Below are 26,700 nucleotides of genomic sequence, written 5' to 3'. Positions count from 1 at the left end.
CTGGGGAAAGGGTCCGACCCAGACACCAGCGCAAAGAGACAGAAATTCCCTCACTCACTCCTCCAGCCGGCCCGTCGGGGTCCCTGGGGAAAGGGTCCGACCCAGACACCGGCGCAAAGAGACAGAAATTCCCTCACTCACTCCTCCAGCCGGCCCGCCATGGTCTCTGGGGAAAGGGTCCGACCCAGACACCGGCGCAAAGAGACAGAAATTCTGTGCAAATATTTTTTATTGATGTCATTAAACATCATTAAGATCTGATAAGCAGGCAGTGGAAAGTACTAGCAAGTTCCAGAAAGTCACAAGGCCAAAAGTTTGGATATAACCCTGTGTAGATAGAAATACAAGCTGTGTCAATAAAACTTTTCCAGGCAGAGTCACCTAGGTAGTGTCAAGATTCCTTCTGTAGTCAAATGTCAAGTAATTATAATTTTGTTATAAATTAAGTAAAAGGCGAAAGATTCATGCAATCTGAAGAGAACTGGAGTATTAATTTTGTTATAAGTTAAGTATTTACCCTCCAATTTGTATGCTGAGATAATAATGTCCAATGTAATAAGATTAGGAAAAATGACCTTTGAGAATGCCTATGTCATAAAAGGAAATCCACCATGAATGGAATTAATGTTATTTAATGAGATCCTTCTCTTCCATGTAGGGGCACAAAGAGAAAAATCATTAGCTATAAACCAGGAAGTAGTCGTTATCAGTTTCAGAAATGATAAGTGCTTTGACACCAGACTTCTGAATCTCCAGAGCTATAAGAATTACACTTCTGTTGCTACAAAAATTAAATTTATGGTTCATTATTATGGTAGCTACTGTTGACTAAGATATAAACCAAGTTAATCACATAATAAATACACTGTAGTCTATCATGCCTCAGACGTAATATTTTGAATTTGGAACCAAAAAGATAATTTCTCATTTTAATTACCTCCGGGAACACCTCTGACTCCTTCTCAGATTTTAGCTAATACCTAAAGTAAGATAAACATTCTCTAGAAATAACATCAAAGAAAAGTTCTAGTTAAAAATATAAGTTGGGGGGCAGGAGGGTTGGAGAGATAGCATGGAGGTAAGGCGTTTGCCTTTCATGCAGAAAGACGGTGGTTCAAATCCCGGCATCCCATATGGTTCTCTGAGCCTGCCAGGAGCGATTTCTGAACATAGAGCCAGGAGTAATCCCAGAACGCTGCAGGGTGTGACCCAAAAAACAATTAAAAAAAGTTGCCTCAGAAATTGAGGGGGCATTCATGGAGGGCACCAAGACCAAGCAGTCGTATGAACATTGAGAAGAAATAAAAAATGATCATACTTAAACACCAAATCCAAAGCCAGCTACAACAGAATCGATACCCAATCTACAATAAGCTAGACACAAAAGGGACCACTTATACTAGCAGCCCAGGTGTCAAAAGAGGAGCAATATGGGATGCATGCTGGGAACAGGGGTGGAGGGAGGACAACTTTGATGGTGGGAATGCCCCTGATTCAATGTCACTATGTACCTAAAATACTACTGTGAATGATTTGAAATCCACTTTGGTCAAAAAATTATTAATAAAAATTAAAAAATATTCTAAAAAATGTAGAAAAAAGAAAGTTTCTCAGGAATCATTCCTGCAGGTGGGGATTGAGGGTAAATAAAGGCTGTCAGAAATTCAACCTCAACCTGCATCAGCCTAATCATGCAAGCCAAGTTCCATAGTGCTAGAATATTTCAATAGTTCAAATGGATATTTTTGGGGGAGACACACCGGCAGTGCTCAGGGGTTACTCCGGGCTATCTGCTCAGAAATAGCTCCTGGCAGGCACGGGGGACCATATGGGACACCAGGATTCGAACCAACTACCTTGGGTCCTGAATCGGCTGGTTGCAAGGCAAATACCGCTGTGCTATCTCTCCGGCCCCTCAAATGAATATTTTTAAAAGAAATCCCCTGATGTAGAAAATGTTGACAAATCCTTTTGTAAGTTATTTTTGTTGGAGATTGAAATTTCCTCAACTAATAAGGTCATACTATTGGTGTGAGAAATGGTTAGGGTGGTTTAACAAGATTTTAAAAATATGAAATATAGAAGACAATAAAAGAGGTGTTCTCAGGTGACTTATACACTCTGTAGCCATATTGTAGCAGATATTCATAGTTTATAATTTTTCTCTGGAGTACATCATTAAAATGATATTATCGTATCTGGATATGATACTATCCCTCTGATTACAATTTAGCATCTCTGATTAATGTTATTACAATTGGATGAGAAGGGAGAACAAAACTATGGTGAAGGGTATGGTACTAGAATTATACAAAAAAGTGTACCTTTAATATATTGGTAACCACAGAACTTTAACTAAAATTAAAATTAAAAAAATTGCAGTGACCAGAGTGAGAAATGAGTGTCCCAATTACCCTCATGAATTTCCAGAAATTATGCTGCTGACCGAAAAGACTTTCAAAATATGGAAAAATAATACAGTGGGTATTGTGCTTGCCCTGTATGTGGCCTACCAATTTGATCGCCAGTGTCCCATATTTTCTCTCAAGAGTTCCAGAAATGCATAGCAGGAGCAACACCCAAAAATCACCAGGTATATTCCCCCAAAAAAGAACACATAATTTCATAATCAATTTTCCTCCTTTAGTCGATATCATCTAGAGACAATTATTACAGAGCAGTAGAGTGCCCTACAACACTGACACAAAAATATTAATGGTTTTTATATTATTTTTAAAATAATAATAATAATATATTTTTCAATGTAGTAATATGGCATACTCTATTGAAATCAAAATTTAAAATATTTCAGATACCTGAAACAGTAGACTTTTTGGAGAATTTTAACTTCAAAGTCATTATACCTTAATGGATTTAAACACCTGAACAATTTGTCAGAACAAAAATTTCTGTGCTCCATTCTCTTCAAACGTACACAATATTCTTTAGTTAATTTATTTGTTGTTTTGGGGATATATTCAGTCATGCTGTAGCTTACTCCTGATTCTGTGCTAAGGTGTTCCCCTTGGCAGTACTGGGGGAAATCATATATTGTACTGATGATCACATGGGAGTCAGAGGTCTATAAGACAAACAATTCCTATACTATCTCTCCTGCACCCAAGATTTGTATGCATATGTGTGCTTGTGTGAGAAAGCATTTTTCTCCTGAACTTTATTCATGAGACCTGACAAGATGCCCTTACCAGGCAGCACAGGTGTTTTGTTGTAGTGAATACTACATTAAAATTATTTTAGTATTCATATACATAGAACAGAAGGCAAAAGTTAATTTACTTGCAGAGATCATTGGGTCTAATTAGCATGAGAAAGGTAGATTGCTGCTACACTGAGTATAAGAAATTTTAAATGTGAAGTCTTTGGGTGTCACTTCATTTTTATCATTCCTACTGATAATGAAATGTGGGCAATTATAATAATCCTGTCCCACAAAGGATGATACAATAAGGATTTTTTTTTTACTTTTTTAGAATGAAATTTGTAATTAACCAACCTAGAATTTCTAATTTACAAGATAAAAATGAAGAGAATATATCATTAATACTGAAGGTTCCAGAAAATTTTATTCTGGAAAAAATAGCAATAAGTAATGTATTTTACTCTAAAAATAACTTTTTTAGACATTGCAGCCTATATTTTTAAACTACTCAATTTAAGCTTATTTTGGATCTAAATAAAATGCTTTTGATTCTTTGTTTAGAACATGAATAAACAAACTATTAAACTACTAATAGAAAATTTATAAAAAACGTGAACAACTCTATGTATAAAAATAAGGTCCCAAAAGTTTTTGTTCTTGTTAAGTTTTTTAAAGGAAGAGCACATGAAAAGAAAACACTATAGAATAATAATGCTCAAGTCATGTGAAATATAAAGTTTTCAAAGAGTTCTGCAAGATCATAAAAAAGAGAAAGGAAGTGATGTTGAAGGTATTATAACAAGGTCGGATTTTAAATAACAAGTGGTCTAAAATACCAGGTAGAGAAAATAACTCTAGGAGAGTAATAATCTAACATTCTAATAAATGTCTTTTATTTTTGAAGATTAATTTTGTTGAGGTGCAATAATCAAAGTGTATATTATCTTGAATAAATATTTACATGTAAACATCTCTCTGAAGGTCAGAACTTGGAAATATATAATTAATGGAGGTGGCAAAAATTGTTTTTTTTCTGTCTCTTCATACTTTACCTCCTCCTTTGCTTTTTTTCTTCCTCATCTTTTTCCATTTTTCTTCTACTTCTATTCTTCTGGCAATCATTTTTAGTGGCATTCCATTTCCTCTTCTACATTAACTAACCAAATTAGCAATGGAATCTAAGTTGATGTGGTGAGTTAATGAACATTAAAACTCTCCACTAAATAAAAAAATTAAAATCAAACTCCCCAATATATGTATAGAATATTTACATTTACAGTGGATAGGATACATGTGCATTTTTCTACTTTTCCATATCAGACAGTTTTATTCTTGTTTTATTTGCTTTACACAGACAAAGCAAGATAAAGATACACCTTTTTAAACTGTTAGATTGGCGATTCCTGAGTCATTTGTTTATTAGGGTGATTTTTCTGAACTTTTATCTCAAAAGTATTAGCTTTCACTTAATCATATTTATTCTATTGACTGTACTTTCATGTGAATGATATTTTTCCACCTATTATTTTTAAATGACATTTATTACCAATATCTTTCCCCTTTGGAAATACTTGTTTATTTTAAATGTGTTCTTGATTTTTTATTCACATATCTAAATAAAAATAAGATGGAAATTAGAGAAGAAAAGAGATATGGGCATATTTTATTTTTCCCACACCAAATTCAGTGTATTGAGCCCACTGTGGTGTGTTTTTGCTCCAGGCTTACTCCTGACTACACTTAAATCTCACTCCTGGTAGGTTCATGGACTATTATGGTTGCTGAGAATAGAATGTGAATTCACAGCATGCAAGTGAGTGTTTTATCATTTTTCTACCTCTGTAGCCTCTGCACTGGTGCCATAAGGTAATTGCCTTTAAGAATTCATTTGCCTTCTGGTCATAGTATTATGCATATCAGATTTCCTACTTCAGTGGACTCCATTTGAAGAGTTTCTTACAGTGGAGAGTTAAAGATATTTTTCTTCTCGTTCTCATTCTGTGCTAATTTTACTCTTTCTCTTTCTCTTCACCAATTTCCTCATCCATAAATCTAGGCTTTGTTATAACCTCTCAATGGTGTAATAAATAATTCTCCTTATGTAATGATGTATCACAGAGTACTCTTTTCCGAGAGAAAATAGAGTAGGAGGCAATTGGCATCAATTTTGTTTTTAGATTTTTGCTTACACTATCACAGTAAGTAATTAATGTCTTGACTGTTACTTTCATTTTTTGACATGTTGCTTTAATTGTCTATTTTGACACCTGGCAACATTTCTCTGTTCAGCTCAGCATAGCTACTGACAATATGTCTAAGACATGTACACTAAAACTACAAACATCATTGAGAAATTAAAGAAGATAGAGTAATTCCAAAGATTGAAAGAAAAAATACTTTAAAACATAGATTTTTATCAAATGAATAGGCAAATTTAGAACTATTTCAAAAGCTCAACAAAATTTTATTTATTAGATGTAGACTAAAATACTCCAAATGATTTTGGAAATGCCAAGAACATTAGATAGCCAAATTTATTTGAAGTTGGTAAACAAAGTTAAAGTACACCACTGACTTGCTTATAAGAACCAAAAATATGGCGAATTTTGTTTGTTTGTTTTTTAATTTTGGGGTCTTAACAGTGCTCAGGGCATGCTTCAGGCTCTGTACACAGTGATCATTCTAGAAAGGACTGGACAACAATATAGAATGCCAAAAAATTAAAACCAGGTAGTCCATACACATGTATCCTATCCACTGTACTATCTTTCCATCCAAAGAGTCTGGTAGTTTGATAATTATTAACATATATTATCTCTATATACACATATATCAATGGAATAGACTATATAATCAAAAATAAATTCCCACAATATTTCTTTTGTTCCAGATTTTTTTAATTTTTATACGACTTTTACTTTTATTTTTTCAGGGAGTGTGATGATTTAATTCATACCTGGTAGTGTTTGAAACCTATTCTTCATTCTGTTCACAGAAGTGACTTCTGGCATTTCTCAGGGACCAAAATGCAATGCCCAGAATCAAACAGAGCTCAGCTGCATTTTATCATACAGGGGAAGAAACTTACCTTTCATACTAAATTCCAGCCCTTGAATTAACTTTTAATGTCAAAGAGGACTGAAAATAGAGCACAGACATTTTCCAAACACCCTTCTTCTATATGTCTAATGTTATTATATTCTATAATCTCACATCAAATTTTTTAAAGCAAGAATATTTTTGGTAAATATTTTTGGTAAATATTTTTGCTAGTACCTTAACTATTGACTTTGTTTCATCTCATTGTCATATCTAGTTTTATTTTATTATATTTATTTTTAATGTATAAAATATTTATTTAAGCACTATAATTACAAGCATGATGTAGTTGGGTTTCAGCCATAAACAGAATACCCCACTTCACTAGTGCAACATTCCCACCACAAATGCCCCCTCTTCCTACCCCTGCCTGTATTTGAGACAGGCATTCTATTTCTCTTATTCTTTAACATTGTCATACTAGTTGTTTGTGTACGTATTTCCCTAACAGCATTCATCACTTTTTTACCAGTGTCTTATGTTATGTCCCAGTATACTATTCAAGATTCTACACTACGTTTATTTGTCATGCCCCCTCAGACTCAAACACTGTGGAAATGTTTATGTTTTCCCTATTTTTCATAATCTTCATACCTTTAAATTATGCCTTAGTCTCTATTTTCCTGAAAAGTCAAAGAAAACTTTATCTTTAATATGCATGTCATGTTTGTTCAACTACTGGAAACTAATTTTTTTAGCATTTTTCTAATAGCTAAAAATTATTTGAAGTCATTTTGTTAGATAAAAAATATTTTGCCAAACATATTATCTCAAGTCTTTGTAAGCTGTCCTTCATCCCTTGCCAGGAAGAGATCATTTTGGTACTTTAAGCCAAAGTACAGAATACTAATTCCTTTTTATCTTCACCATCTAATTAACCAACTGTTCAATTGCACACTGCCATTTTTCTTCTCAAATCTCAACTGGAATAAGATTAAATTTACTGCCTATATCCTAAAGTATTTTAATTTTCATAATATATATTGCAAAATTCCCCATTGCAAATTATTTGATTATACCAATAAGCACTAGGTTTCCCATTCTTTTAGTAATTTTGTTTTGCATACGAATCAATAAATTTAATAACATCTATTAAAAAGGTGCATTTTTACATGAATAATGTTACTTAGAAAAATTTACATATCTGATCAAAAGATCAAAGTTATTTTAATACATCACTTTATTATTATGATTTTATTTATTGTACTACTTTGGAAAAAATCACATGTAACATTGACAAAATAATGTAAATACCAAAGCTTAAAAATGTGTTGTAGGAGAGAGTTCAGCAGCTAGTGTGCTTGCCTTAGATGTGGCTGACCTGTGTTTGATCAACAGCAGCACATATGATCCCCCAAATTTTATCAAAATAAATATCAAAGTAGATATCTGGGGGCAGAGATGGGAGTATGTCTGACTTTGACCTCCATATAAAAATTATACTCTGGGGCCCGATTGATGGCGCACAGGTAGGGAGTTTGCCTTGTACACAACTGACACAGGACAGACCGCGGGTCCAATATGGGTCCAATATGGTCCCCCAAGTCAGGAGCAATTTCTGAACATATAACCAGGAGTAACCCCTGAGCATCACTACATGTGGCTCAAAAATAAAATTATATATATTCTATCAGACCAAAAATATAGCATAGTGGATTCGGTATTTGCCTTGCTCATGTTTGACCTGGTTAAATCTCTGATACTTCATTGGGTTTCCTGAGCATCACAAGGGGTGATCCCTGAGCAGTGCTGATGTGATCCTAACATATAAAAAGTGTACTATTAGTATACTAACTTTCACTGAGAAATAATTATATTCATCTGACATATTTAGGACTTGTTATAGTAAACATTAAAAAGATTATCAAATGGGTTTACTTTGGAATAATCTAGTCTGGAGAAAACTCATATGTCTTTTAAAGTGGTAAGTTATAAGATTTCAAAATGTATAGGTAAAAGATTTTTGCGATTTGTTCTAATAATTTGGATGCAAAAACTTCAGTCTTCTTACATTGAAAATAGTGACAAACTTAATTTATTTATTATAATTTTGAGTTCAATATATTTAGTATTATAAAGGATATTGCTGCATGTGTTTTTTTGCTTTTATTGTTTTTAGCGACACACAGTTGTGTCTAATATGTGCTTCTGGATCTCTGCTCAGGGATCATTTTGGGCTGGCAGGGAATCTATATGAGGTACCAAGAATTGAACTAGGACCAACTGCAAGTAAATAAAGAGTCTTACTTACTCTTGCCCTTGTCTATAAACTTTCAAATGCATGGAACACTCAAAAGACTTAAAAAATGCTCTTCTGTACAAATTAATTTTAATGAATAAAAATATTTAGAGTTTCTGAAAATTATGTAAATAGAGAACAATGGCAGTAAACAGGCAGAAAACTCTGAAGAAAAAAAGCTAAAGAAAGGAAATAAATTGAGAAAGTAAAAAAAGGGATTTGAACCTTGACTATTGTCTAGCTCAATATTTCTTTGTTTAAAAACAAAACTACTTGTATTATTCATATCTTTATACATTATATATGTAAACATATAATTATTAATATTATATTGTAATATAGTTATTACATCATATCATAAGTATTAATTATAATACTCTTTTATATAATTAGTAATTATATTATGGTATATTATATAATTATAGATTATTTAATAATATTCTACTGATATTTGAGTTAGTAGTACAAAGTTCAGAATAAGTGTTATATTAATATATGCTTGAATAATAAGTTGTATATTTTGAGGAATAACATTTAATCTAGAAAAAGCAGACAGGAAAAGTACCTAGAAAATTTGACGATGTTATAAAATAATTTATTATTAAAACTCTGAAGGTCCAAAATTATATCTCTTTATTCTTGCCAATTGAAGAAGAGACTTCATAATTCTCTCATGTCTAACTCTTTCACAGTTAAACCTGTCAGGAAGCAATTAATTTTTTCCCATAGATGTCTCTACGTTGCCAATTTGATAATCAAGTTCTTTAACACTATGTTGCTTAGCAATATCAGTTTTAACCTATTATTGCAAATCTGGTCCACTACTCTGGCTATCAGCCTTGCTCAATTTTCCTTTATAAGTTTACAAACCACTTAACTGAACCCAGATCAACCAGTTTAGATATGTCAACTTCTGTCCAATCCCATGAACGAACACAGATTACAATTCTTTTATTCCAATATAAAAATTATACTGAAAGCATGGCAGACTAAATTTTGTCTAATTATTCCCTAGTTATAATATTCAGCCTTTTAGGGGAAAGATTAAATGTTCTAATTACTAGTAACAGTAACAAAAATCTTTAGATGTTATGTTCTGTGTGTTCTTATATGGCTTCTTGGCTAACATTTAATTATAACATAATTTTGTTTCTTTCTGAGCTTTAATTGTTTAAGCAAATTAAGAATACTTTGTCAGGAACTCATGCGGGACTGAAGAGATAAAGGATGGGTGGGGCTATTATATTGCGCATAATCAACATTTGACAAGATATATAATAATCTAGAAGTGATCCCTGTGAACAGAATAAAGAATGAATATTGAGCAGGAGAAGAGAATGAGAAGGACAAAGAGGAGAAAGACAAAGAGGAGAGAAAATAAAAGAAGAAAAGAAGAAGAAGAAGAAGAAGAAGAAGAAGAAGAAGAAGAAGAAGGAGGAGGAGGAGGAGGAGGAGGAGGAGGAGGAGGAGGAGGAGGAGGAGGAGGAGGAGGAGGAGGAGGAGGAGGAGGAGGAGGAGGAGGAGAAAGAAGAGGAGGAGGGAGGAGGAGGAGGAGGAGAAAGAAGAGGAGGAGGGAGGAGGAGGAGGAGGAGGAGGGAGGAGGAGGAGGGAGGAGGAGGAGGAGGGAGGGAGGAGGAGGGGGGAGGAGGAGGGGGAGGGAGGAGGAGGGGGGAGGAGGAGGAGGAAGAGGGAAGAGGAGGGAGGAGGAGGAGGAAAAGTTATTCTCCACATTGAATTTCAATAAGTCAAAGTACAGGTCTAGACTTAATGATGATCATCTTCAAGCCATACTGAGGGTCTCAACTGCTTCCTCTCTAAAGCCAAATATGCTTCAGATTTGTGAGGAGAAGCACTCTCAAGTCTCTGGAAGCAAGGAATAGGCAAAAGATGCCATGTTCAGAAGAATCGTTCATGATCTTCACTCAATGTTCTATTCATGTTCAGAAGAAATAATTAAAACTGTTAATAATGTCATTTGAGGACTTTTTTGTGTGTGTTGAAATCCCTTATGCGGCCCTGCCTCATCCTGACTTTGCCTCCTGTGGCCCCCAGGTAAATTGAGTTTGAGACCCTGCTCTACAGAGTAAAGAATGATTATTAGTTGGAGGGCATCTTGAGTAGAACGACAATATTAAATTAATAATAAAAATATAGAGTTATAATAACTATTTTAACCATATGGTGAATTACAGGAAGATGGGATGTCATTCTTAAATCTATTCTTTATTTTGATGAATAAGTTTTGTATTTGTATCTTTATTGTTGAGTCTATACAACTCCACATTCTGCATATATATAGATCTATTTATTTGTTTATTATGATCTAAATGAGAACTTTGCAAAGGATTATATATATAACTAAGTAGATACTAAGTAAAAATCCTATTTCATTGCCTTTTATCATATTATTGCATAATATATTATTTTATTGTATATCACTTAAGTATTGTTAACTTTGCATCATATATTTAATATATAGTAAATAAAAAAGATGAAAAAATCATCTAAAGACTGTATCTTTTTCTCAAAAAATGCTTTATATTTTAGACAAGATATTGCATCAAATAATCCAAATGTGATCATGTTATTATGTTTATTTTGAAATGACATATGCTTAAAATTTATATGTATATAGGTATCCATTTTGATGGTGAACTTAGAAAAAATAGTTTTAGCAACTCACCAGGGAGATGTACAGAAATTAGGTTAATAATTATTGTTAAATTTTTATTTATTGTTTTTTATTATGAGATTTATATTGCAATCAGTAATCTTTGAGTAAAGCAACTTTGTCACTATAATATGGGCAGGACTAATCCAATCAGTTGAAAACATGAAAAGAAAAAGAAGCTGATTATCTCAATCAGGGGGGCATTACATTAAGTTTGCCTTTAGACTTTTCTGTAATACCTATTCTCAAAGTTCCTGTAGCAGGTAGCTTTTACTTTTCAATTAGAATACTAACTCTTTCTGGTTTCACAGTAGAATATATTTAGACTCAAACTGAAACAATTCCCATACTCTCTGGCATCTCAGACAACCCTATTGGTTTTAGACTCACCAAGCATCGGTAAATCTCCAAAATTATATGAACTAATTCCTTATCCACCTCTAAGTTTGTTTATCTAAAGAAATCTAAAAGTTTTTCCAATTATATTCCTTTAGCCTGTGGATTTGATTGTGATGCTGAGCATATAGGTATAAAAAACAAATAAAATTTTAATAGCAAATTATAAAGAAATGTATTCAGTTAAAAAATGGAACACCTGGGGCTGGAGTGGTGGGCTTCTTGTTGGTTATACATAGATTTATTATCATGTTGGCTCATTTATTAAGACATATGTGAGTATAAAGTATAATGTTGAGGTTTTGATTGTCTTTCCCACTGTACTGTTGTTCTGGTTTAATTCCCTTGTTTAATATTTTATTTTGGTAGAGTTATTTTGTTAACATTCATTAAAACACTGGGCTGAACCAGTGGCGCAAATGGTAGGGTATCTACCTTGGACTTGCTAACCTAGGATGGACCGCAGTTTGATCTCCCAGCGTCACATATGAATCCCCCAAGTCAGGAGCGATTTTTGAGCACATACACAGGAGTAAACCTAGTGTCACAGTGTGGCCCAAAAAGCAAAAAAAAAAAAAAAAAAAAAAAGGAACCCCATAATCAAGCAATCAAGTATAACACTCTATATGAAAAAAAATAACACTAAAAGCTAGTTTTAAAAACTGAGAATATCTATGTTTTTCTTCCTTTTTCCCTTTCTTCTCTTAAATGGATATTTATAGCCTCAAGAAGGACTCCTCCCATTTTTTGCTTGTTTGATTTTTGCCCCCTTCTTTTTCTTTCTTTTTTTTTTCTTCTTTCCTTCAAACAGAACCACATAACATGAACCGTCTTTTCCACCTCACAAGCTGAGGGGGAAATAATGGAGGTTACCAAGACCAAACAGTCGTATGAACATTGAGTAGAAATAAAAAATGATCATACTTAGGAGCCAAATCCAAAGCCAATGACAACAGGATCGATACTCAATCTACAATAAGCTAGAAACAGAGGGGACCACTTACACTAGCAGCCCTGGAAGCAAAGGAGGAGGATATGGGATGCATGCTGGGAACGAGGGGGGAGAGAGTGTACAACATTAGTTGTGGGAATGCCCCTAATTCAATGTCACTATATACCTAAAATTTTACTGTGAATGATTTGTAATCCACTTTGGTCAAAATAAAAATATTTTGCAGGGAACAAAAAATAAAATAAAAATATTTATTAAGAAAAAAACAATATCTAAAGTGAATTCAATTTATTAATAAATACATATATGACCTCAAAATTCGACATAGTGTTGTTTATTAAATATATAAATATATGTCTATCAATCAGTATTTTATAAGGTTCAGAATGATCATTAAATGATAGGAAAATATTTTTAGAAACGTTTTGTTTCGTTAGGTTTTAGTCACACCCAGCAGTGTTCAGGTCCAATTCTTAGCTCAGCAGACAGGGATCATTTCTGGGAGGCTCAGGAGACCTTATGGGATACATAGGATTGAACCTGGGTTGGTTACATGCAATGGACAAAACTTGCCTGCTATGCTATCATCTGATCCCTATAAATTGTTAATATTCAAAGATCTTTTTTTTAAGTTTTAAAAATTTATTTAAAGAAAATGTATCGCATATATGACATGACTGATCATAATACACTTGTTTCAGAATGATAGAAAGCAAAGTTATTAAGAGATAGAAAGAGAATAGGGAATCAAAGAAAAAAAAGAAAAAGAAGGGGAGCGAGTTCATTAGCAGTTATAATTGTGAAAATATTTTTTATCACCAATAAAGTCGTTAATACAATAGCCAAAAGGTTTAGTATGTCCCTTCCTTTTTTTCTTTAGAGATGGGAAATATACCAAAAAAAAAAACATAATGTGTGTGTGTGTATTCAAAGATTATTTTTAATTTTACAAAATAAAAATAATCACAGAAACAAACAATAAAATTATATAATTATTAAGGTATAATGGTTTACAGTAATTAAATACCAATGAAACAAACAATTAGTATTCTATTTCTTTTAACTTTGGAGGTGGTGGTTTGGTTCCCACCATGCATGGCTATTCATGGCATTATTCTCAGTAGTGACTCCTGGCCATGCTTTCTGGAAACAATGTGCATTGCAGGAGATTGAAGTGGGGCTGGTCACATCCAAGGCAAGTACTTGTACTGCTTAGGCAATTTTTCTTGTTATTTTGGGGCCACATACTGAAGCGTCAAGAGTTAGTTCTGGTTCCTCGCTAAGAAGTTACTCCTGGCAAGCTTTGCGGGACCATATGGGATGTCAGAGACTGAACACAGGTCGGCCATCTGCAAGGCAAACTCCCAATCCGCTGTGCAAGCCCTCCAGACAACTTTGGATTGTATTTAAGAGTGAAAGGTTGATTTAGTTTCTCATAAAGATAATAATAAATTATCTATGATTCCAGAAAATGGTACCTAATAACATATATTCACTAAATTTTAAATATTTTTAAAAACAAGAATATCATTTTATGACTATAGATTTTATTAGTTTGATATTCATTTGAAACCTTAGCAATAGTGTGTTTGCATTTATTGAAATGTTAAGTTCTGAAAGTTTGTAAACATCAGTGATAACTGTATTTAATCATGACTCATTCCAATTTAGTTTTAGCAATTGACTAATTTGAATTCAGACTGGAAAAAGAGGCAGTCTGCCAAAACTAAGAAAATTAAAAAAAATATTTCTATTTCTGCTTTCCTTTATGGAATACAAATGTCCTAGAAATAAGTTAGAATATTCTTACACAATTTTTGTATGTCGTATTTTAAAATAATGCTTAAAAGGCAGCACATTTGATTCTCTTTTTTATTAGAAGCAAATAAATTAGATAGGTCAAACTATAGTATAATTTAGATGTATAATTTCGATTTGAATGCTTGCATCTCCCAAATACCCTTTGAATGTTTAAAATCATTTGTCATTAATAGCACATTTAGCTATACATATATGTGTTAATAGTTCTCAAAACTATGTTTTAGGATCTTGTGGTTAATTTTTAGCACACATAGTTCCATTTGATTAAAATATTTATGCAGAATATTTTAGTAATTATTTATAATCAGACTGGTTATATATATTTTCAAAATGGCCTCCATTATAAAAACATTAACAAGAAACACCTTTATCTCTTTGTAAAATTGAAGAAAAAGACATCAGAGATACTTAAAAGTTTCTTTCACTACCTATTTCCTAGACAAATATTTAACTCACACATAGGCATTTCTTATCCAGAAATACTATGATTACAAAACATTAATATTTACTTTTAATTTTAAAAGTCTACCATTTTGATTAATTAATTAAATTAAAATTAATTAATTAAAATATTAAAGAATATCAAATAAGTATGCCAGAATTACTGAGGCAACAGAAGATCTGTAGTAATCTTTAAAACTCTATTGAAAGTCAGGGAGAGAGGGAGAAAAAAATAAAATAAAACATAAAAACCTCTATTGAAAGTCTTAGAAGATGTCAAATAGTAAATTACTGCAGTTGCTAGTATATTTAATACAAATTGTCAAATGAGTAAATAACATATATTGAGTTATTTTGTCTCACAATAGATATTTGAAACTGATCTATTTTAATTATACAAAATCAATGAAATCTATTTATATTATACTTTGCTATTTATTTAAATTTCAGGAACAAATATATTTTTAATCATATTTTTATTTAATGATGAAAATGCATCACATAGTTGACATAACTGATCTTAATACAATTGTTTCAGGGAGACAAAAAGCGGGCCCGGAGAGATAGCACAGCGGAATTGCCTTGCAAGCAGCCGATCCAGTACCAAAGGTGGTTGGTTCGAATCCCAGTGTCCCATATGGTCCCCCGTGCCTGCCAGGAGCTATTTCTGAGCAGATAGCCAGGAGTAACCCCTGAGCACCGCCGGGTGTGGCCCCCCAAAAAAAAAAAAACAAAAAAAAAAACAGGGAGACCAAAAGCAACATGAATAAAAAAAAAGAAAATTAAAAGATAAACTAAAGATATGGGAGAGAAAGGAAAGTCAGTGTCAAGTATATTTTTGAAAATTATTGAATCACCAATGAACTCATTAAAGCATTTTCAGAAAGTTTAGTAAGCTCTTATTTTTTTACTGGATGAGAGCTTAAATAATACAGTAAAAACTGTATGGGTGGCAATAGTTTACAAGGCCCAGCCAAATATGGGGGAAATGGAAGGGAAAAGCTTTGGCCTAAATACAATGAGACCTTACCCCTAAATTTTCTGGCATAAGACCAGCTGAAGGTTCTAGGCATACTAGGTTGTTCAAAGGAACACATATCTTAATGCTTACTTTTAAACACTTAGACTTCCAAATGTTAAAAGTAACATACTTAAAAGTTATTTTAATAAAAGTATGATGATATAAATAATTTATAGACCATTGCCTCAATTTAATTAATATTCTGAAGATGAATTTTTTGGGGGGTTTTGGGCCACACCCGGTAATGCTCAGGGGTTACTCCTGGCTATGTGCTCAGAAGTTGCTCCTGGCTTGGGGGACCATATGGGACACCGGGGGATCGAACCACGGTCCGTCCAAGGCTAGCGCAGGCAAGGCAGGCACCTTACCTTTAGTGCCACCGCCCGGCCCCAAAGATGAATTTTTTTAGCAATTCATTAACTTAAATACTGTAAAATATTTTCATACCCCTTATTGTTTCCTGTATTTTTATATAATACCTTTCAAAATTCAAATGGTTCTGATCCTTCAAAACCAGATTTTCTATACAAAACCAGATTTTCTATAGAAAAAATAGTATATATATATATATATTATATATATACTACATTATGTATATACTACCAGTATATTAGCTATTCTAAGTTGTTCTTTCCTTCCATACATTTTTCTCACTTTCTCCATAAATTCTCTCATCATTGTTCTAAATTTACATTATTTTATTAAAAATAATATGACTTTCAATAGTTAAAAACACATAAATTTCCATAGTGAAGAATGAAGTATTAATCAAGATACTAACATTTTATGTTATAGAATCACACAAATTACTATTTATTTAATGGTTCTTAATTTCCATATTTAAAAACTCTGAGGTAACAGTTTTTCAAAAGATAATTTTATACATAAACTGTCAATTATAACAAGCATGCTAATATATCTTCCAATCCCTTAAAAATAATGAGATTTATTGAGCACTTAAGCTCTTCCTATGAATTACTGCACTTAACAATTATTCACATATTCTGAAATTATACAGGACAGACAATGCCTTCAGTACATATAGTTAAATTACTCAATTCATTATTAATAAAATTAATTACTGATTATTTAAGGTTTTGATTTAGAAAATTGAAAAAAACTTCCAGCACTTAATTTTTAAATAGCATGGTGAAAAATGTGACTAGAACAAAATTTGTGTGAATATATGTATAATTTCAATGCAATATCCTTTCTGACAATCATGATGATATAATTCTCTTTTGAGAAATTTTAGCAAAAGAAGATACAGCTGTGGAAGACAACAATGTTTAAAAACTATGATTTGTTTGCTTACTTCTTTTCACCACGACTTCATGATCCACACATCTTTTGTTGGACGTCAAGGTTGATCCCAGATCTTGGCAATTGTGCTTAGTGCTGCAATAGAATAATGGTGTGCATACATACTTTTGGATGAATGTCTTTCTATCTTGGGGACAGATACCCAGGAGCACAATTGCTGGATCATATTTTATTTTATTTTATTTTATTTTGATTTGTTTTTTGCGGGGCCACACTTGGTGGCGCTCTGGGGTTACTCCTGGCTCTGAGCTCAGAAATCGCTCCTGGCCCCGAGGATCATATGAAATTGAACCCACTGCAATCCTGGGTCTGCTGCGTGCAAGGCAAAACCCTTCCACTATGCTTCCACTCTGGCCCCGAAGACACGCTTTTTAAAACTAAGAAACTGACATCAATATCTAGTCTTATCTAAATTTCATACCTTATTTGAATTGCCTGTTCTCTACTAAGATGCTTTTGTTGTAGGACAGTACATCTTTTAGCTCTCATGACTATTTCTTCTGATTTGTAAACGTTTCCCAGTTGCTTTTGATTGTTTTAATTCTTTATCCTGAGCTTGGTTGACTTAAAAACTATTTTCCATATATTTTTTAAAATTCCGTTCAAATTTAGTTTGTTAATACCTTTCTGATATTGAGATTCAAGTTACATAGTTTTGAGAAAAAACTTGCAGAAGTGCCTTTTTATCATATAATAATGTCAAATATATTGTTAAAGTAGTGTTTTCCAGATTATCCACTGTCAGGTTAGTGTTTCATTTATTTCAAATCTGAAATTTAAACTTGATTTATGATTTCTATTTACACTGCAAGAAATGGAGGTTATTTTTAATCTCTAATAAGATATTGAACCCATATTTTTTAATTTCACAATAAACTTGTTTTTGAGCCCTTTTCTTCATATTCAAGTTGTTGATATATATTACAAATTTACTTTATATTTATGATGCATTATTCTCAGTACTAGTACTACAGCCTTAAGTTTTATTCATAAACTTTTAATTTGTATGCATTAAAAGCAAGTATAAGGGTGCATCATAGTAAATTCACTTCACATGCAGCCTATATTATATTCAAAAGTACTATTTATTTACATTCAGAATGAACAGAGAGGATCTTTGGGTGAATAGTTTGGCATATTTATATAAAAGTACAAAGATATTTACCTAAAATATATAAAATGATTTTATAGTTTTTCAAAGACGTGAGGTAGTAAACTTTGTTTCCCTTTGTCTCTAATTTCTATTGAAATATTTTTAATTGACATTCTCTTTTATCTGCTCTCCTGAACCTATTACCATCAAAGACTTTCTTCATTTCATACAATTTTTGATTTTTGTGAATTCCTTTTAGTTCTTTTTCACAGTTTTATTTATTTCCTTAAAGTACTTACCTGTCCTGAGCATTTAGTTATTGCCTTTAACATATTGATCATAATTATTTTAAATTCCCATCATACTAACTCCTCTATGTATCTATATGTGATTCTCATATATGCTTTGACTCTCCAAAATATATTTTCTTGTCTTTTTTAAATTCCCATCATACTAATTCCTCTACATATCTGTATGTGATTCTCATATATGCTTTGACTCTCCAAAATATATTTTCTTGTCTTTGGAATTCTTATTAGTCCTTTGAAGTAAAAACGAGTTTTTATTTGGAATTTATGATAAAGGAAATCAATAACAAAGGAAGGAAGTCACACTCTCAAGAGAGAAAGGGACTTGTATGGTGGAGGGAGCTCAATAAAGAACCCAGCATGAAAGTAGAAATGTACATATTTCAAGAGGTGAAAGGCAGGCAATACGTGCATACAGGAACCATGTTCTTGGGTCAAGGAAACACATGTGCCAGTAACTTTTTTTGAAATATGCAGTTGACAGACTTTCTTTTTTTAATTTTCAGACTAAAGCACTATTTCCTTTTGGACTTTAATAACAGGATTCATGGAACCCTATTCAAGACTCTGATTTATGCAAAGTTTGTTGTTACTATGGTTTCCCTGGTTGGAATGTGCTGTTGTTATGGCAACCAGAAAGTACATTTTCATAGCCTATAATTTTTCCCCCTTATCACCCTCTGCATCTTTGCATTAATTCCCAAAGTGAGTCTTGCTGGTATCAACTTATTTATTTATTTTTTTTTTTTTGGTGGAGGGAGACACACCGAGCAGTGCTGGATGCTTATTTCCATCTCTAGCACACAGATCACTCCTAACAGTTTCGGACAACCATAGATAGGTACGCTGGGGATCAAAACCATATCATCAGCATTTCAGGTAAACCCCCACTGTACTCTTCAGCACCGAATTTTAATTTTTCTAATAGTCCTTAATTCTGATATCTTGCTACCTGGTAGTAAAATGGAAGGATTCTGAGGGAGCTTCCAGGATATTCTGATCCCCAGAGGAAAAACCTCATGGTAAGAATCTGAGTTGAGGTTGCAGACTTTCTACAGCTTTTCTTTTCCCACGTGTTGTCCGGAAGTTAATTTTGTAACTTTGGGTATCTCAAGTACAGGAATGCACTCCGGCCCTTTTATAAATCTTCCCAGTACGGGAACTTCATTTTTCAGAGCTTTCTTTCTACTTTATCAGCTTCTGTTGATAGTTACTAATTCCCCAGTCTCTTCAGTCTACTGTTTACGCATCATTCTTTCAAGTAATATTCAGATCAAAGCCTTAGCCATCTAAAGATAATTTAAAAAAAAAAAAGGTTTGTATAGAGTAACTTGTAGAAGCAAGAGCTACAATGAGAATTTCTCCTACCAATATAATTTATTTCATAAGAGAATTAGAAAACAGACTTCAGAAGTAGCAAGATTTTCTCCCCACCAGCCAACATATATAAGGAGAGGGAGATTTCTTTACAATCGAAGGTACATTTAAGAGTCAGATTTAAAAAGGCTTCAAGTGGATAGAAAGATTTAAACTACACTCTAAAATTATCTTACATTTTAGTACTTCCTTAAATTTTCTTGGATGAAGTTTAAATTCTATGGATTTTGTATTATTTAGTGGCATATGACATAAGTAAGCAAAAATTCAGATTGCTTCTCTAATCAATATACTCTCTGACACCTCAGGTTCTCTGATAAGTTAATTATAAGTACTTAATGTGCAGTTTATCTTGTTTCTGATTTTGTTGTGTGTAAGAGTGATGTGTTTCTACTCTACATTTCTGAGATGAATCCCTCTGGATAATGTTGACAAATTTTAATGAGTGTTTGAAATTATCAGGTTCCTAATAAGCCAGTAAGGACATGTGCAGCTGAGATCCTGAGAAGAAGAGAAAATCAGAATTGTGGTTTCCATTTGGTATCATTTTCTCTTCCTGTGAATGATGAATGTGAAATGCCTCAGCTTTCAGGAATGAAGAAAGGGGAAATAAAAGTTGCACATAGAGGTTGTAGAAAGAAGTGTAAAACTGCCTGTTTTTAAGTGAAACCATTATGAGACAACACTAAGAAGAACAAGCAGACACCAGAAATAGCAACTCAGGAAACAAAGTTCAGCTAAAATTCATTTAAATTAAGTTTTTCTGCAGTTTCTTCTACCACAGACTAATTGATAGCTTAAAATAAATTTTAATACTTAATAAAAATAATTGACTTATTTTATATATACATATTATTTTCATAAAAATATCTATCTCTTTATCATAATGATTAGGCCTATTAAACACTGGACTTTATCCAAAAAGTAAAGCAAAAATTAACAGCAAAAATAAATTAAAAGAAATTATGATAATAGAATTAATATAATAGAATTTCTTAACACAACCTAGAAAATTATGTACTTATATATGAGATAGATCAAATAATTAAAGAACTGGAAATTATACAAGTGAATAAAATAAAGAAACTTACATCTCAGTATTTAAAAGTATAGTGACTGAAGTAAAGAGTTTACTTAATTAGTTTTAAAGGGTATAATAGCCTCTTATAAGGAATCTGTAAAATAACTGAAATGAAAGCTATTTCATCCCAACAAATATATTATGAATAGCTTTCGTATTAAAATAGGTTGATGACTAAGAAAAGAGACTAACAGACCTCCATTTACTGTTATAAAGGTAGCATTCTTCTTGCAAGAGACAAATGATCTTAGATGACTGCCCTGATAAAAGAAACAAATTTATTTTTAGAAGTGAGAAAAATTAAATAGTGAAAATTAATTGTATTAATTATATAAAATTATTAATTATATAAGTTCTATAATTCACCCATTTGCTTGACCGTATTGAATAGTAATTTACAAAATAATGATACTTATTCACTAATGTTAAAAGTATGTATAATAACATTATCATAGAGAAAAAGAGACACATAATTAAAATTTAATAACTTAAATTGAATTGAGAATTGAGTGAGAGAAAATAATCAATCTTGTGAAAACATATTTAATATAACATTTCCATAAAGTTTATTCCACTGTTTAGAGATGATATCTAATTGCTGCCTTGATTTAGATTTCCCCAATAGTGATTCTCAACACTTCTTAATGTGCTTATCAACTGTCCACATGATTTCTTTCTGAGAAACAAGAAAAACTTAGGCTATACTTCATTAAAAATAACTTCTATTCAGAAAAAGTTTATATATGGTATTAATAAATATAAATGTGATGACAAAAATAAATATACATAAATGCCTCTTCTCTGCCTCTTTCCTTCTCTTCCTTCTTTCTTTCCCTTCTTCCTTCCTTCCTCCCATCCTTCTTTCCCTTCTCCCTTCCTTCTTTCCCTTTTTCCTTTCTTCCTCCCTCCCTTCCTTCTTTCCCTTTTTCCTTTCTTCCTCCCTCCCTTCCTTCTTTCCCTTCTTCCTCCCTTCCTTCTTTCCCTCTTTCCTTCCCTTCCTTCCTTCCTTCCTTCCTTCCTTCCTTCCTTCCTTCCTTCCTTCCTTCCTTCCTTCCTTCCTTCCTTCCTTCCTTCCTTCCTTCCTTCCTTCCTTCCTTCCTTCTCCCTCCTTCCCTTCTTCCTGCCTTCTCTTTTTTCCTTTCTCCCTCCCTCCATTCATCTTTTTCTTCCTTTTCCCCTCCCTCTCTCCCTCCCTTCTTCTCTCCCTTCCTCTTTCTTTCTCACTCCTTACCTCCCTCCCTCCCTCATTTCCTTCCTTCATTGTCCTCAGTGATTACTCCTAGTTCTATGCTACTGAATTCTTTCTGGCAGTTTTCTACATATATGGTAGCATGGATAAAATCTGGGTTGAACACATGCAAGGCAAGCTTTTTACAAGTGGCACTATCTCTCCAGGCTATATACATCTTTTAAAGGAGACTGAACTACAATTAAAAAATTTCAAAAGCCTTACCCTGAGTCCTATCATTTAAAACACATTTTTTTAAAAATATGGAACGCTTCACGAATTTGTGTGTCATCTTTGAGCAGGGGCCATGCTAACTCTGTATCGTTCCAATTTTAGTATATGTGCTGCCGAAGCGAGCACTAGAACACATTTTTATTCGGTGCACATTCTCCATTTCTACTGCATAAAAATAATGAAACAAATTGTATTCAACTAAAAACTAAAAAAATTAAAATTTTAAGTTTCTACATGGAAGGTATGAAGAGCAAATATCTATTCAAAGAGGTTACACTATTTCTTATCATTTGCTTTAAAACAGTAATGTAATATTTAATAAAGAATAAAACAAAAAATATATTAGGTTTCCTTTGTGTTAAGAAAGAATTTTGGGGCCCGGAGAGATAGCACAGCGGCATTTGCCTTGCAAGCAGCCAATCCAGGACCAAAGGTGGTTGGTTCGAATCCCGGTGTCCCATATGGTCCCCCCGTGCCTGCCAGGAGCTATTTCTGAGCAGACAGCCAGGAGTAACCCCTGAGCACCGCAGGGTGTGGCCCAAAAACAAAACAAAAAAAAAAAAAAAGAAAAGAAAGAAATTTGGTTATGTTTTAAATAGTCTCTAAATAATTAATTACTAGACCTCCTAAAAGTTTCATTAACATGTGACTGTTGACCAAATTGTATGTTTGTTATTGCCTTCAAGAAAGTTAAATGAGAAATTATTATACCTAAAGTAATACATTAAGAGATAAAAAACAAAAAGTTGGCTCACCTAAGTGAGAACTATTATAAAGTACATAAATATTAGAAAAATTCCATTTTTTATTTTGACTTTACCTTCTAATATACAGAAAATATAGATATTCAGCACCCTATTTATTCAGATTAATTTTCTTTTTTGTATTTGTAAAATAAGAAAGCACAGATTTATTAAAAAGTTAATTTAAGGTGCCAGAGAGATAGCATGGAGGTGGAGCATTTGCCTTTCATGCAGAAGGACTGTAGTTCGAATCCTGAGCCTGCTGAGGGCGTTTTCTGAGTGTAGAGCCAGGAGTAGCCCTTAGGTGCTGTCGGGTATGACCCATAAACCAAAATAAATAAATAAATGAATGAATGAATAAATAAATAAATAAATAAATAAAAGTTCATTTGAGATTTACTAGTTAAATTACCCTGAAAGTACATAAAGGTTTATACAGATTTCAGAGAAGGAACTGATGCTCCTGAAAATATTTTCTCAGTTGTCTATATCTTAATGTTCTTTAAATGTTTATTTGTCTGGATAAATTATTTATGGTATATTAAGTAATGTGCTAATTTTTGACAGTACTTTCATAAATAAAAATATTTGGGGCTGGTGAGGTGGCGCTAGAGGTAAGGTGTCTTCCTTGCAAGTGCTAGCCAAGGAAGGACCACGGTTAGATCCCCCAGCGTCCCTATGGTCCCCCCAAGCCAGGGGCAATTTCTGAGTACTTAGCCAGGAGTAACCCCTGAGCATCAAATGGGTGTGGCCCCCCAAAATAAAACAAAAAACAAAAAAATAAAACAAAACAAAAATATTGTCACTTCCCTTAAGGTAGAGAGAGATCCTTTTTCAAATTTTTTAATATTTTATTTGCAATTCTAATTTGCAATTCTAACTCACTGATAGCAGCATACAGGACCATACATATAAAACATATAACATGGAAACACCTCCAAGAAAGATTGGTAAAATTGTGGTAGACACATCTCTTTTGCTTACTGCTTCCCTAGAAATGTGGCCTAACCAGCCAAATTTTATATAATAGGGTTTGCTCTCATTTGTATTTCCTACTTGACATTTAGTAGTCCATACATTCAGCCATATATTCATATTGATGTAAAAATTTATTCTAGTTAAATAAGTATATATATAGGTATAGATAAATCATAAGACTTCAGACAATGAAGTTAATTATTAACTGCTTTTTTCTTTCATCAATATAAAACAATAATAGCTAAATATGTATTTACTAATTTATCTTTAACGAAAGAAAAAGAAACTGGTTTTGACTTCCACTTAACTCTACACTTGGAATTACTCTTAGTGGGCCCAGGGAACTATATGAGGTGTTGGAATTCAAAACCGGGTTAGCCTTGTGCAAGCACCCTATCTGCTCTATTATTGCTCCAGCCCCAACCCATAACTATTTTTTTTTTTTGGTTTTTGGGCCACACCCGGCGTTGCTCAGGGGTTACTTCTGGCTATCTGCTCAGAAATAGCTCCTGGCAGGCGCGGGGGACCATATGGGACACCGGGATTCGAACCAACCACCTTTGGTCCTGGATTGGCTGCTTGCAAGGCAAACGCCGCTGTGCTATCTCTCCGGGCCCCCATAACTATTTTAATATGACAAAATTGAATACTGGCTGAAGCAATATTCCCTCTCCAAAGAAGTTGAAGCAGTTAAGATTTCTTTCCTTACAAAATATTAGCAGTCAAATATAATCTATCTTGTTTGAAATTTGCATATTTATGTGTCTCATGAATATTCCATCATGATTTTATTATATGTAGATGTTTACTTTCAATGATTGTGACTATTAAGTATCCCTCAGTAAAGATACTGGTTTTTAATATATAATTAAAATGTTTGAGAGGACATTTAGTATTTTTTCACTAAAGATTTATTTAGGTGAACTATGACTGACTGTGTGCAAAATTTTTATTTTTTCTGGTCCATTTGCCATATTCTTGCCAAGATGAAGAGAAAATACATGTAGAAAATGTGTAACACTTTATCCTAATAAAATGCTTTCAATTTTATCATTTCCATGATGGTTGTATACTTTTAATATTCTTATAAATGCATACAAATTTTCAGTAAAGTTAGTTTTCATAAATAAATAAAAATCTGTGACAATTTTAGGTGAAATAATTTCATATAATTATTCACAAATAGCACATATAAAGGTAACAGTTTATCAATAAGTAGACATCTATAAAAGTGCCTGTGGCTAATACTCCATAAATGTCAGGGCAAAGAAAATGTAGTATTCTATCTTTGTTTTCTTCACCTATAAGAATTTCTAGAGGGTCAAATTAAATACATAAATTATAATATTATTGAATGAGTACTCAGTAAATCTCTTACACTATAATGATTATGTCAAAAACAAAAAAGAAAAGAAGAAAAGAAAATAAAGCAGAGTTGAAGACAAAGGAAGTCTGTCTTAAAACAGTTTTGTGTTTTAATTTATTGTAGAATTTTAGAGAAAGTTTAATTGTCTTTGAAATACATTACTTCTCATTAAAATGATTCAAAATGGTCTTAAATCATTATAACTTTTGTTCAAATATCCAATGATAAAGGAAAGTCATCAAAATCAATAGGTGATGTTCAATAGGAAATGATCATTCTGTCTAGTGACAGAATAAATCCACAGAAATAGAAAAAGGGTAATTTTATTATAAAGTAAGATATATATTATTCTAAAAATGTTAATTGTATGGATATTTCTGAATTATAAAAGATACCCAAGTGACAAATATCTCTTTAGATTATCAAATAGCTAGCTAAATTTATATTAAAGCAATCAGTTTTTCCTCCTAAGATTGTTTAAGGAAAGATTCTCACTTGCATGTCCTGTTGTATTTATATAAAAATTAATGATGTGTATGATATGCATTTTTACTTATAATCTATTTGATAATATATTAAAAATAATAGTTATATGTATAAGTATTATTATTTATAAGTATTACTAATCACTATTATACTAATAGTAAGTAAGCTAAAATCACAATATAAACAGTTAAATATTTGTATGAAATGGAAAAATAGGTTTTAAAAATATAAATGTACACATTTTATTTTTGGATTTCAGGTTTTATTTCTAATATTGGGTGTCATGAGATTCCATTTACATTATGTTATACTTTTACATATGGAATGCAGAGGGATTGAATCACATTCTGTCCTAGGCTAGCTAGGGAAAGGCAGACATCTTACCACCGCTCTGACCCCTCTTCTAGATTTTTATGTATATAACATCTTCCAAAAACTAGACTAGTTTTATCTTAATAGAAATATTAAGAGGAGGGCAGGAGCTGTAGTCAGCAGTAGGGCATTTGCCTTGCATATGGCTGACCCAGAATGGATCAATCCTTGAAGTCGTATATGCTCCTCCAAGCCGAGAGCAATTTTTGAATGCACAGCCAGTAATAACCCCTGAGCATCACAGAAGTGTCCCAAAAACAGAAAGAAGAAAAAGAAAGAAAAGAACAAGAAAGAAAAGAAAAGAAAAGAAA

At 32.5% G+C, this 26,700-nt stretch overlaps 1 non-coding gene across 1 annotated transcript; it reads right to left on the bottom strand.

Moving 5' to 3' along the window:
• Positions 1-22,467: 22,467 nt before the first annotated feature.
• LOC126002191 (U6 spliceosomal RNA) lies at positions 22,468-22,570 on the bottom strand. The gene has a single exon (XR_007492959.1). It is a non-coding gene; the product is annotated as a U6 spliceosomal RNA (small nuclear RNA).
• Between the last annotated feature and the right edge of the window lie 4,130 nt (positions 22,571-26,700).

This window comes from Suncus etruscus, chromosome 2, assembly GCF_024139225.1.
Source record: "Suncus etruscus isolate mSunEtr1 chromosome 2, mSunEtr1.pri.cur, whole genome shotgun sequence".
NCBI classification, from domain to species: domain Eukaryota; kingdom Metazoa; phylum Chordata; class Mammalia; order Eulipotyphla; family Soricidae; genus Suncus; species Suncus etruscus.
The sequence above is the reverse complement of the archived record's forward strand: the minus strand, read 5'-3'. Positions and strand labels throughout refer to the sequence as shown.